Below are 15,501 nucleotides of genomic sequence, written 5' to 3'. Positions count from 1 at the left end.
CCCACAGATAGTATATAAGAATATAATATTATTCAATTACATAACATGACTTGGATAATTTGGTGTGACTATATCTTTTATTTTGACTATTCTTCTTCTTATATTATTTTCTATAAATTTATCTAATTCAGGTCTCTCCCGAAAAAAGTGATTATTCTCTTTCTCAATTATTTATTCTTTCTTGCAACTTAACTTTAGGTTAATGAATCATCGTATTTTTTTATAATACTATTTTGGGTTAATATCCGATTTAGTATGTGTTTTTGAGTTCTCCATCACAAGCTTTTTCTCTCCATCTTATAGCTTTTGTTTGATTTTTCTTTGACATAATACTTAGTTATTTTGAAAGTGAAAATTAGAATTTATATCAAAATACAATCTTGCTATGTATTTGAATGTGTTTCTCAACTATTTAAGTAATATCAAGTGTAATTTTGTGATGAGTTTTGATTATTACAATATCTCATTTAAGAAATGAGAAATTTGAATAATATATTTTAAACTTAAAGAGTTTAGTTGTAAGAAAAAAAAAGGAAAGCACAACGTACCATAATATAATTTAGAAAAATATGGACTGCCTCAAAAAAAAAATTCAATCAAACACAACAAATACTAAAATGATATATATATATATATATATATATAAAGATGGATAGATGAAAAATAATTTTAGAAATTTTTTGATTTTTAGAGAGAACAAATTATACATCATACCACAATTACAAAGTAATCATATATTCTTACGCATTACGTAGGTCTGCGACTAGTAATAATAATAATGAAGCCATCATCTGACACTAAAGGAGGGAGATCGAGAGAGAGTAATAAGTAATAACAAATAAGCTAGCTTCCCTGACCACACCAAACCCTATCTATACTTTTCAATCCTTTTACATTTTGGAAAATGTTAGAGTTACAAATTATTTTACTATATTTTTTTACAAATGGTTGATGTGTTGAATGGCTATTGGTAAGTGCTGTCAGTGGTGGACGTAGATGATAACAAATAAAAATTTGTCACAACAATAGTATGTAAAAATGTTGTAAAATAGTTTGTAGTTGTACTAAAACCCTAAAGTCTCCACTATCTTCCTTTCTCTACCATCTCTTAACTTTTTAATTGTTTCAAATTCTGAATTCGCTATATATAAACCTAAATTTTAAACTTAGAAAAATGGAGAAAGAAATGTGAATTCTACTTTTTTTTTTTTTTTTCTTTTGAGTTTATGAGAAAGGATGTGAGATGTGCATACAATTTTGTGGGTATATTGCTATATTCTTAACAATATTAATTGTGGGTATACAATTTATTTTAAGGAATCAAATTAATCAAATTAGATGTTTAAACTTATAGGTATTTGGATTAATTTAATACTTTAATTCTTAATAATTATGAATTGATTATTTTTATTTCTTTATTTTAATATACGTAAATATACACTTTTAGTTAATTGATATAATGAAGAAACTTGAGCATAATAATGAGTGCTGATCCAATTATAAACAAACTTGCATCAGGGTAAATATTTTTAAGAATATTGGGAATGAAGAAATCATATAGCAATTTTGAAAAAACGACGATGGTTGTTGAGTAAATTGAACTAGGTATGAAAAAATAAATTACACTTTACATTTATATTAGATTTTGTATGACAATTACATTTGTTTGAAATTTTTTATTTATTTAGTTATTAATATGAATATTTTATAAGTTTTTTTTTTTCCTTTTTAATCTTACCCCCTTAGACCGAAATTCTCGCCTTAAAATCCTAACTTTGCCACTAGTAGAAAGTAAAGGGAGTTCAGAAATAATTTAGAAGCAGATCAGGTCCATTTTGTTTTGAAGTTTGAACTAGTGGCTGAGGTGTATCCTGATTCATAAGGATAAGGTAGCCACGTGATGTGAGAAAAATGATATGCATGAGATAATTATTGTATCTCGAAAGAGACATATTTCTAAAGCACTTAATCCCTTTGTTTAGATAACATCCTTACCTAAGCTGATGGCACCAATTGCATACGTTAGAGCATTAGAAATTCATGAGTTAAGAGACCGAGGTGAGGATGTTGTCATATAAATCCTCCTGACAAGTTATGATTCCATAACACTGATATGTCACCCTTAAACCTGGGAAATGGCAGTAAAATAATGTAAATGTATAGTCCGACGTTGTATCATTATCTATTTATCTCTATTTGTCATGATATTGGACTTAATCCACAAATGGTAATAAGATGTAGAGTCAAGAAATCTAGTTTTCTGACATGGCTAAGGCCTATGGTACACTTGCAACAGGATTTATACAGGTCTTGAGGAAAAATTGCTTTGATCTATAAACTATTCACGACATTGTTTTTGTTAATTATTGTTAACGTGTATTATATTGTGGGCTTTAGGCCCAATTAATTTACTTGTATAACAGACATATTTATTTGTACTACACACATATGTCTCCTATATAAAGACACTTATGTATATACTTTGATCATGAAATACAATACAATTGATTTCAATATTTCTAACACGGTATCAGAGCCACTGCTTTAAACTTTTTAGTAGTCCTGTCTTTATTGGTGTTACTCCCTTCTCAACATCACTTCCACCGTCATAACAGTTGCCGCAGCCTTTTGCTGCCAAACCTCCGACGTCTTCCAACCATTGTTTTTGGGTTCTGGACCTGCAACCGCTGCCGTTAAGGAGTCTTACACCGCACAGACCACTGCACATGTCATCACTGCCATCAATATTGCTCTGATTTCATTTCTAGAGTATCACTGAGATCGTCCTGCACCGATCTACACCTTGGTGGAAGCCTCGTAGCCATCGAAGCCCTCATGCGCCACCCAAAGATTCTGCGTCAAAACTCACTCGCCCCACGTGCCATCATCAGGTTTAGGCTGACGTCACCCGTGACGTCATCAGAGCCATATCAGCCCTAGCTTACGTCAGCATCTAGTCATCTGCTAATGTCAGCGCCACGTCATCTTGCTGACGTCATCTCTGTTGACTTGAGGAACCGTTGACTTTTTGTAGTCCAAGTTCTCCTTACCCAATTTTTCGCATAGATTTCATTTTTGCAATCTGTTTTTGCATTTTGTGTCTCTAAATGGATAAAAAAGATATTTTTCTTCCTCGCCCCATCAATACTGTATTGGAGGGGAATAAGAATTACTTATTTTGGTCTCAAGCTATGCACAGTTTTCTTAAAGGTCGCGTGCTCTAGCATTATTGCACTGGTGCAATCACTATTCCTGTCAAGGGGGCAAGTGAAGAAGATGCTATCTTCCTCAGTCGCATGATTGAATGGGATAATCATAACCACGTGATCCTCATATGGATTTGAAACACTTCCATTCCCTTCATTTCTAATCTGTTGGGCGGCTTTGATGATGCAAAATCAGCATGGGATATGTTGTCCAAAAGGTACTCCACTACTCACGGATCCATGAAATATCAGTTAGTGGTTGAATTGCATTAACTCAGGCAAGAACCAGGGCAATCCATCAATGACTACTATGATCAACTTCACTTCATTTGGGACCAAATTAACCTTTCTGATCCAACTTGGGCATGCTCAAAGGATGCACAACAATATGCTACCATTAGAGATGAATTTCGTCTTTATGAATTCCTGATGTCACTTCACAAGGATTTTGCATGGTTTTCAGACCTGAACCGTTCATTGAACAGTAAAAGGGAGAGGTTCAAGGTTTTTGAGGTCGAACCAAGGTCGAATCGTGATGACGTCATAATTAATTTAATAATTATTAAAAATATGAATTAAAGTATTAAATTAATATAAGTAGAAAAATGAAATAAAATAGTCTAAATAAATATAAAGATCTAATTTTCAAATGTCTTTTTATATCACAACTTCCATAAGGCAAATAAAAAATATGAAATCTTAAGCAAACATAAATATTGTTTGATAAAACTCAATATTTTACTTTTTTAAATCTTTTTATAAGAGTTTATGTCTAAATTATCTCAAGTTATACTTAAGCCCATTAGACCATCCAATCAATTGTTTTATGCCCAAGCCCATTTGAATATTCAACTCTTTAAGAAAATTTTTAAAATAAAAAAATAAACAAAAGCTGGACTGCTGGAGGTAGGGGTGTCAATTCGTGTTTGAGGGTCGGGTTCATGTCGTGTCGAGCCATAAGTACTCTGCTATATGGGTTGACCCGAACCCGATCTGTTTAGTAAACGTGTCAAGAATCCTCAACCCTAACCCGACCTGTTTATTAAATAGGTTGACCCAATCCGACACGTTTAACCTATTTAATTAATAAGTCATGTAAAAATTAATATAAATAACCCGTTTAATAACTTGTTTGATTAATAGGTCATACATGATCTAAATAATCTATTATTAATTTCTATATATCTAAAATTAAAATACAATTACAACCATAAATATAATAATAAACATATAATTACAACAACAAAATTAAGCAATAATAACAAAATTTAATACCTTTATTATCTAAACAGGTCAAACGGGTTCACATGTTGAACACAAACATGACCCGTTTATTAAACGGGTCAGCCATGTCGACCCGAATATGACCCGAACCCATTTAGCCTCAACCCATGACCTGTTTATAAACAGGTTAGTCGTGTCGGGTTCGCGAGTCGTGTCAGATTTTGCCACCCCTAGCTGGAGGAGTGGCCGGATAAAGACTTAAAGCTTTACAAAATTGATTAAAGAAGGAGCCCAATGAAATTTAAAAAGAGTGGTTGACAGAAAGCAAGCTGTCAATCATCTTCAAAGCCTATTCAAGCCTACATATTTTACTTGACTATATATATGGTATGTGGTTGTAAATATTCTGACACTCCCAACTCCAACCATTCAATTTTCCACCATCCTTTGTCATTTCCAATGTAGTCACATGCTTGGGTTCATAAAACTAAAAATCAATACAAAAGCAAGCACCGGCTCCTGAAGTATCTCAATGGCTTGAATACTTAATAACAAGTACAAAAGAAAGCCAAAAAAAAAAAAAAAGCAAAAGAGAAGTTAGCATCTGGAGGTGAGGACGAAACAAAGAAGAAGAGTAAGATGCTTGGGTTAGTCATCTGGAAGTTAGTCACATGCTTGGGTTCACATGATGAAGGCTGCTTGTTGTGACTTGTGAGGGTTGATTTCTTCATTTTTACTTTTCTCCTTCTTCTTCGTTGTCTTCTTCTTCCTCTGCTTCTTCTTCTTCTCTGTTTTTTATTTTTATTTCTCTCCCTTTCATTTGGTTCCAGATCTTAAAAAACCTAAAGAACTGCTGAAGTATTGGCCAAAACTTTGCCGAAAAAAGGGAACCATTCGAACCTCAAAAACCGATCACGGTTCTCAGAACCGTACGATCCGACCACGGTTCGCACGGGTCCCTACTTTTTTCCATAGAACAGTTTTTGAAGCTAAAAAAACCGCAAAACTCAGAGGTTCGCGGTTTTTCCGTTCGGACTGTACGGTCTTGTCCAGGTTTCAAAACCATGGGATTTTGAGCCCATCCGAGGTCAACTTCTTAATTGCAGTCCTCCTCCTTCGCTTGATACTGCTGTAAACGAGTTGGTTAAGGAAAAAGCTCACCTTGCAACCTTTCAAGCCCAGAATAAGTTCAATGTTCTGGCTATTACTCCTTCTGCTCCTCTAATAAAGCATCCTCAGCAATCAGGTGATTCCTCTGGCTCTAGCAATCGTTGCAAGCAAGCCAACAAAAAGTTCTGCAACTATTACAAGCATCCTAGCCACACCATTGAGACTTGTTACCATCGCAACAATTCTACTGATATTGTTACTAATACTGAGCCTACTCCGCCAATGCCCTTCATTTCAGCTAAGTCCCAGTCTTCTGGATCCACTATCAACCTCTCCCTCACTAAACTGCAGGATATCATAGCTTAGGCTATTCGTATGGCTAGTAATGCATCTCTTTTCACTGCTCTCTCAATTTTACTCGATGAGTCTTAAATTTGGCTTTTTGATTCTGCCCGTTGCAATCACATGACACCTCACTCATCCTTATTCTCCAAACTTGACCCTACACTACATCCTCTTAATATCCATATAGCTAATGGTTCCACCATGCATGGAAATATTCTAGGTTTTGTTTCGATCTTCAACCTCTCTGTTCCTGAGGTCTTCCATGTACCTGACCTATCCTATCATTTATGCTTTGTGGGGCAATCAGTTGAACTAGGATATTGCCTTATTATTTACTATTCTGGGTGTATTATGCAGGATCCGAGGATGAGGCAAGAGCTTGGGACCGGTCCTAGAGTTGGGCGTATGTTTCCCATGGACAATCTTCATCTTTCACCTGTTACTCCTGTTTCTGTTGTTGCTGCAGCTGTTGTGGTTTCTTCCTTACCTTCTCTCACACTTTGGCATTCTCGTCTTAGTCATGCACCATCTTCTCGGGTACAACAGTTAGCTTCTAAGAGTCTGTTAGGTTCTGTATCCAAAGACAATTTTGATTGTACTTCATGCTAGTTAGGAAAACAGCCAGTTTTACCTTTCAATAACAGTGAATCTATCTCTAATAGTATTTTTGAGTTAATTCATTCTGATGTTTGGGGACCTTCTCCTGTTACTAGTATTGGTGGATCTTAATATTTTGTTATTTTTATTGATGATTATTCTCGTTATAGTTAGATCTTTCCTATGAAATCTTGTTCTGAAATCTTACCAATATATAGTAACTTTGCCAAAATGGTTGAAACACAATTCTCCAAACGTATCAAAACTTTTCGATTTGATAATGCTCTTAAATATACTCAATATGCTTTTCAAGATCTGTTACATTCCTATGGCACTATACATAATCTAACTTGTCCAGGTACCTCTCAGCAAAATGGTCAAGCTGAAAGAAAACTTTGTCATATTCTTGACACTATTCGTGCTCTTCTTCTTTCTGCCAAAGTTCCTGCCCCATTTTAGGGTGAAGTCGCTCTTCATGTTGTTCATGCTATTAATCGCATTCCAAGCACTGTCATCCATAATCAGACTCCATATGAGCGTCTTTTTGGGTCACCCCCTGACTATCATTACCTTCGCTCCTTCGGCTCTTCTTGTTTCGTTCTTCTTAAGCCTCATGAGCATAACAAACTTGAGCCTCAATCCAGTCTTTGTTGTTTCCTTAGTTATGGCGAAACTTAAAAAGGGTATCGGTGCTATGATCCTGTCTCTCATCGTCTTCGTGTTTCCCATAATGTTGTCTTTTGGGAACACCGTTTGTTTGTTGAACTCTCTCACTTTCGTTCTTCCCTGACTAACTCATCTATTTTAGAAATCTTTCCAAATGAGTCTCATGTTCCTTCTACAGATACTCTTAATCCTCCTTTGGACTTCTCTATCCAACCTCTAGATATTTTTGATGCTTCTCTTAGACAGGTTGAAGATGAACATGTTGATGACGAGCTACCCCACCTTAAGCCTGGGTCTCCTGCTCCTGCTCCGCCTGAAAATCCTTCACAAGACATCCCACCTCGCCACTCAACCCGAGTAAGATCCATTCCTATACATTTACTTGACAATCATTATTACACTGCTCTTACTACACTCCACGAGCCTCAAACCTATCGTGAGGCCTTCACTAACCCTTTATGGCAGGTTGCAATGAAAGAGAAACTTGATACATTAACCAAAAACCATACTTGGGATTTGGTCACTCTCCCTCCTGGATAGTCTGTGGCTGGTTGTAAGTGGATTTATAGATCAAAACTTGCTCTGATGGGTCCATTGAGCGCTACAAGGCTCGTCTTGTTGCAAAAGGTTTTACACAGGAGTATGGGATTGATTATGAAGAAACATTTGCTCCAGTTGCTCGTATCTCATCTATTCGTGCCCTCTTAACTGTTGGTGCTGCTAGTAAATAGGACCTATTTCAGATGGATGTTAAAAATGTCTTCCTTAATGGGGATCTGAGTGAAGAAGTCTATATACAACCTCCTCCTGGTCTTTCTGTTAAACTAAACAAGGTTTGTCGCCTTCGATGTGCACTTTATGGCCTTAAACAAGCTCCACGAGCTTGGTTTGCCAAGTTCAGCTCCACCATCTTTCGCTTGGGTTACATTGCCAGTCCTTATGATTCTGCCTTATTTCTTCGTCGCAATGATAAAGGCACCATTTTGCTTCTCCTATATGTGGATGATATGATCATAACTGGTGAAGACCTTAGTGGCATTCAAGAACTCAAGGATTTTCTTAGTCCGCAATTTGAGATGAAAGATCTTGGACATCTCAGCTATTTCTTAGGTCTTGAAATCACTCGTTTCACAGATGGTCTTTATATTACTCAAGCCAAGTATGCATCTGACCTTTTGTCTTGAGCTGGACTCACTGATAGCAAGACTGTTAACACTCCAGTTGAACTTAATGCACATCTGACAACCTCCGGGGGGAAACCATTGTCTAATCCCTCTCTTTACAGGCGATTGGTTGGCAACCTAGTTTATCTCATAGTCACTTATCTAGACATTTCATATGTTGTTCATCAGGTGAGCCAGTATCTGTCTACTCCACGATCAACTCACTGTTCTGCGCATTCTTCGATACTTGAAAGGCACTCTCTTCCATAGCCTTTTCTTCTCAGCTCAGTCTCCTCTTGTACTCTGTGCATTCTCTGATGCTGATTGGGCAGGAGATCCCACTGATCGCAGGTCCATTACGGGTTATTGCTTTCTCCTTGATTCTTCTTTGATTTCTTGGCGAAGTAAGAAACAAACTTTTGTAGCCCACTTCAATACTGAAACAAAATATCGTGCCCTTGTTAATACCACATCTGAGCTCCTTTAGCTACGATGGCTTCTTAAGGATTTAGGTATGTTTACATCCTCTGCTACTCCCCTTTATTGTGACAACTAGAGTGTCATTCATATTGCTCACAATGATGTTTTCCATGAACGGACTAAACACATCGAGATTGATTGTCATTTTATCCGTTATCATCTTGTCCATGGTGCTCTCAAGCTCTTCTCAGTCTCCTCCAAAGATCAACTTGCTGATATCTTCACCAAGTCACATCCTAAGGGACGCCTTCGTGATTTGGTTGACAATTTCAAGCTAGTCTCACATCCACCTTGAGTTTGAAGGGGGCTGTTAACGTGTATTATATTGTGGGCTTTAGGCCCAGTTAATTTACTTATATAGCATACATATTTACTTGTACTGCACACATATTTACTTGTACTACACATATGCCTCCTATATAAAGGCACACATGTATATACTTTGATCATGAAATACAATACAATTGATTTCAGTATTTCTAACAATTACATTCCTTGTAAAAACATATGTAAGTTTTTCTAACTCTGGCAACTTATAGGGATTGGATTCAAGAGAGTGTTTCTTTTCAGTGCATCACCTTATATATTTAGTAATGGGTACCAAATATGATTTAGGGATATTCCCCATCCAGATTGTGCCAATGGGTACATTGTCCCAGAATGGGTGTCCACAAAACCCAGTTATTCAAACATACTGGCCATTTATGGGTCTGGCAAGGCTCTGCCGAATATCGTGATTATTCTCCCTATAAAGCCTGAGAAAGTGGAAGCTGTAAAGAAACAGCTTTCAGAAATTCATCCTGAAGTCTTGCTCTTCTTGAACAAGATCAAGCGATTGTCAATACGAGAAAGAAGTAGTGAAACTTGCATTGCAGACTCTATTTCTGCAGTTTCTATCTCTAATGAGACTAATCTTGTCTCATTAAAGACTCAGGGAGTAGACTGTCATGTTGTCTATCTTTCAGTTCAGGAGGAAGCAAACACGACTGCAAAAACATGCCCTTATTATGTATAGAGACAAGCTTTCCCTGTAAGACCTAATAACATGGTGGATGCAAGGAAAGATATAAAAGAATGGGTGATATCTCTAGCTTTTCCATCTGGTGAGTGACTAAAGCGGGGGACTTCTTCCGCTGGTGCATTTGCCTTCCTAACTACTGCAATGGTTACTAATTTCCCATTTATAATGTAGGTAGACTTTGTACTTTCATCTTCTAGAGAAACCATTCTCTTGGACAAGAAGTGGAACTCCAGAATCTTGTACCATGTGCCTCACTCCTTTTGTAGTGCTTTTACTACTTTTAAGAAGTCCACTTTGACAGAAAAATACTTTTCTGCTGCTCAAGTACTTAATTTCTTGCCTTGCCAAGAATGTCATTACAAGGAGCTTAACACAGTGAGGCAGTTTATCATGACATTGTTGCAGTAAGAAAGTATTGTTCCTTATGAGACATTTGTTGGCGAGTCGATAGTCTTTTGCAGGCCAACTAACGTGATAAGAGTCTTGCCTGAGTTTAAAAAAATCCTCCCTCCCATTAAAGGACACTGTCCTTTCCAGTGGCATTTTTGCTCAGGGGAAGTTTTTGTTGCACAATTCAGTAGATTGCAGAGAATATGATGATGCCTGGGACTTTCTTAGAGTTCCTCCTGCAGGTACTTGTAATTAATGGTATGGGAAATGCATTCAAGCCTGCAACCTCACGTGTAGAACTTCTACAGAAGAGTATGTGGATCTTTTTGATTTTCTTGCTGCAAATTGGAGAATTTTGCCACGACGGAACGTCAATAGTATACCTCTTTTCAAACACATTACTTGGAATGAAGAAATAAAGTCATGCAATTTACTAGAAATTAAAAGGAAACATCTAAAAATCCATATTGTTTGGGAGCCACAAGAACATGCCTGGCTAAATAAATGGAACCAAGTGATGGGTTGCCCAGATGACATTTTCTTCTTCTTTGATACCTTGGTGGCTGCTCTGGTAGGGTGTGGGAGAGAAGGCAACTTGAAGCAATGGTTGATAAGAGAGGGGGAATTGGTAGTCACTATAGTGTTTCTAAATATTGTTCAGAACTTGAATATTTTCTTAAAACAAAGAAAGATCCAAGACTAGCAATTTTGTTTTCTCATTTCATATATCATACATGGTTGAAAAAGTACATTCCAGAGAGAGAGATTTCTAAAATTTTGCATTTCATGCCGGTGGTTGATGAATGTGGAAATGTATTCATGCAACAATGTTCTTGTTCCATCTTCTGTTAGAAAATGGATTAAACTGTTTGGATCTAATCCATTTACAGATGATAATGGCAAGTATGTTGAATTAGGGGTGGTATATGCCAAAACTTATGAATTTGCTAGAGAATGCACTCCGGAAAATGAAATGTTGCATTTTTTCTGAAAGTATGAGAAAACTTCTGATTTGCTGGACATAATACCTCAAGACATGGAGTTTGAAGTTAGTCAACTAACATGTGATGAGGCTTTATTGCTTCTGGGCTAGATCCAGAATCTGGGGGCTAGAAATTGTGCATTGCCTGTAAGGTTCATTGAAAGCATACAGAACGGGAAATGGATTAAAACATATTCAGGCTTTAATTCTCCATCCCAGTGCTTTCTTTGTGATGGAACTGAGATATCAATTCCTCTAGAGATGGGAAAGACTCTAAAGGTCTTATCAGCTATTGATGAAGAGTACTATATGAACAGGATAAGATCATTCAGAGATGAGTTGATTTTCATTGGAATGCAAATTGGCTCCGAAGTTATGCATCAGCTTATCAATAACCACTTTAAGTGTCTTGCTTCCTCAGCTATGAGCAAAAAATGTGCAATTTTGCTGCTTAGCTTTATAAAGAACTGAAATGACCAAAATAAGCTTGATCAAGACCTATTAAAAACTGTGAAAGCGGGGAAATGGTTGAAGACTAACCAGGGGTATTTGACTCCTCCAGGAACTATCTATCTGATGCCTGATATGTTAACTAGTTTTGTAAAAATTACAAATCTATATGTTGTTGACAGAAGATATTATGAAAACCAGCTTGATTGTTATGAGGAGGAGATAAAGTTGCTGGGTGTTCTCATTGATCCGAAAAATGTTTATAAACTGATACCAGAGCACCTTCAATTCCCAAAAGATCTTTCAACTTTGACAAAAAATAGTGTTTTTCTGTTACTTTGATGCATCCAACATTTGGGGCTTGCAGGTAATAGTTTTGTGCAGAAAATTAGAAGACCAACCCTGGATGAAAACTAGTTCTGGTTTCAAATGCCCTTCAGAGCCCCTTCTGCCAGGTCTTAATTGGGACCACCTATTAAATATTGTTCATTTGCCTGTTGCTGATAAAGAATATTATGGAAGAAGAATTGGCTCATACAGGGCTGAACTTGAGACAATCGGGGTGGTTGTAGATATAAATGGAGCATGTACCATGCTTTCCTTTGCACTGAAGTCAACATTGTCTTCAAGCAGTTTAACCTGTGCCAATGTGTTCTCCTTACTCAGCTGCATCAATTACATGAGTAAGACAATGCAATCACAACTACTCAATAAAATTAGCTGCTTGTCAGGGGAGAAGTGGTTGAAGACTTGTCATGGCTATAAATCTGCCCCAGAATCTATTTTGTTCAATCCAAAATGGGGAACAGTCTTCAAGGTCGTGGACCTTCCTTTCGTTGATGAGGCTTTCTACGGTCTCAGAATTCACTCGTATAAATGTGAATTGAATATGCTCGGTGTTGTGACTAATTTTAGTGAAGGGGTTCATATTGTTGCAAGACGTTTCAAGTTGCCAAAAGAACCAGCATCTTTAGCACCAGAGGTGCTCTCTGACTGCTTCAGTGTGCCACATCCCTCAGAAATAGTTGCAAGTCAACTGACCACTCTACATTTAAGATTTTGCTTGACAAATTAACAGGAGCCAGATGGCTAAAAACACACATGGGCTACAAGTCCCCACAAGAATGTATCCTGTTCAATCCAGAGTGGGAATGTTATTTGACACCAAATGATAGGTCTTTCATTGATTAGAAGTTCTATGTAACTGTTAGTTCTCTGGAAAAAGAAGATTTAAAAGCCATAGGGGTGAAGGTGGATATTGAGGAAGCTTGCCATCTGATTTCCCACGCTCTTATGTCTCACATTCAAACTTCTGCTGCCAGGAGAATCTACAGATTCCTATACAAATTCAATTGGAATCCACAGATATAGGATACCCATTACTCTCAGTTATGGATCCCATATCAACAAGCTGGTAAAGGAAAATGGGTGGAAAATTGGCGCTATATATTTCATGACCAGGATCATCTATTTGATGCTCGTCTAGATGCTCTTAATAAGTACCATGAGAAGGAATTCCTATCTTTTCTGTCGAGGGCTTTTGGGGTTTGGGAATTTCCTTCCCCATATGATTATTTAGATATCTGGAATAGCTGGGAGGCTACGCGTCAAGTGACTGCTGAGCTAAGCTCCTTCCTGGAGCAAATATCAGAAAACTGGGAAAACTGGGATTCTGACACTAGAAGTATCCTCAAAAGACAGTTCACCATGCTACCTCAAGCCAATACTTCAGGAGCTGTTCAGTTTGTGATGAAAGAAGAACTTTTTATCACTGATGATTTTCAGTTGAAACAGGCATTTACTGAAGCTAGTGAAAAGCCTCTATTTGCATGGTTACCACCAATGCGTTCATCATCTCAGGCTAAATTGTTAGAGATTTGCGCTAGTCTTGGTGTTAGAAAGATATCCGAAGCTGTGCAGCTTGACCTACACTGTACTATGTCTGCAAATAAAAAAATTGAGAAGACAGATATCCCGATTGGGAAAGCTTTGATCAAATTGGTGTTGGCCCATGCAAATATGCCAATGGAAGAAAAACAACAGACTGCAAAATCTCTCCTGGAACTTTCAGTCTATGGCACTGAAGAAATATCAGTCCAGTATGCCTTACAGTTACTTTTGCAGAAAAGGAGGTTAGAAGTTGAAATTTAAAAAATAGTGCTTTGGGAAAAGAACTCACAGAGACTGCTAGTCAAGAAATCAACCTGGAATGAAGGAAAGAAAGATGTAGAATTCATTGCTTCTTTTGTACAAGCTATCTCGGAAGCAGTTCTATCTAACAGTAGGGATCAAATGGACATGCTTTGCAGAATAATCCAAATGGGCATGGCACTTGGGTTAGAGGAAGATGCAGTGGACTCCCTGCTATGGACGCAGAATTTGGAACTATCTTTTGAGGACAAGGAATTCCTTGATCGTTCATTTCCCTCTGTCGAGTCCTCTCCTATTTTGGGCAAGCGCCAGTCTATCAACCTCTTATTGCCTTCAACTCCAAATGCTTCAGCTTGTAAGAGGTATCTTTGACAGAAATGGAACTAAACTTCCTTTTGCTTTGTATGATATGTGACTGACTGTATATACATTAATGTAACATGTAACTATGTCAATATTCTTAACTTCACTCTAATGGAAGTCCTTTCGATGGTTCTGTATATTGAATACTCTACAACTGTTGTCTTGTAATGGCAGGAACGACATAATGTGCATGTAACTGTAGCTGTACTTTATTATCGATAGATTGAAGAAGCATGTTCTGTGATAGGCACCTTTGAATTGACCATAATTGAACTAAAATATCTTAGGGAGTTGATAGCCTCATATTTGCTTTTCTACTGTACAAGGTGGTAATTTTGGTCATGTAATTAGTAATGTGAGGTTAATGTTGATAAATTTGCGAAGATTGGCTTAATTGTGCTCTCTTCAATTCTGCTTCACATGATGATCCTTGCCTAGTAGGCTATAATTTCTTTCATATATCTGTTTATGGCTTGTGGAAGTGGAAAAGTTGTGCAGTTACAAGCTTTTTTATTTTTATCCTACATTGTTTCTAAAGCTTGACGCTATCAGGGCCATTTCTGATCGCAACGTTGATATTTTTGCCACTACGTTTTTTATGTCGTCTCTGATCACCCTTCCTGTATTAATTATTGAGTTTATAATAAGGATATTTAAACTGTCTTGAGAACCACTAGGGCCATATAATACCCCACCCATATTGATGAAGCCTCTTGGAGAAGCAAACTCAACTCTCAAAACTCAAAACACCAGAAAGCAATAGGATTGGTTGTAGATCTTAACGTGACATCAATTCTTAAATTAATTGAATAAACTGCATGGCCACAAGAAATCCTTGTTTACTTATGGAGTGAAGAAGCTGGCTTTTGGGTGAGACCGGTGGAATACTTCACACGGCTACACATTTGCATAAGATTTTATTTTGTTTGATTCAAAGTGGGGAGCCACCTTAGGATATAAGTAACCAGACAAATTTGGTACACATGGTTCTGACGTCCCACCTCAGGGAACGATTGTTGCCTGGTTGGGTAAAGGTGATAATGGCTTTGTAGCCCTCGAACAGATTTTCTTGTCCCTTGAATTTTTCTAACCTGAACAAATTTTTAGAGAGCAATGCAAAGATTTCCTTGCTCCTCAGAGATTTTCATGCACTTCATTTTCAACCTAAACAAATCTGGTCTTCCACAATGCAGACAAAATGCTACTCAATATTAACATGGGTAAATCACATTTTAAATTAAACACTAGACTTTCAAAAACATTTCAATTCAAACTCATTAAGCATGATGCCATTAATAGAAACAGCTTAAATAAAATTACAACTTGCACTGAAGCAAAGTTCAAAGCTTTTGC

This window comes from Quercus suber, unplaced genomic scaffold, assembly GCF_002906115.3.
Source record: "Quercus suber isolate HL8 unplaced genomic scaffold, Cork oak 2.0 scaffold_276, whole genome shotgun sequence".
Classification (NCBI taxonomy): Eukaryota; Viridiplantae; Streptophyta; class Magnoliopsida; order Fagales; family Fagaceae; genus Quercus; species Quercus suber.
This window is presented reverse-complemented; position numbering follows the sequence as displayed.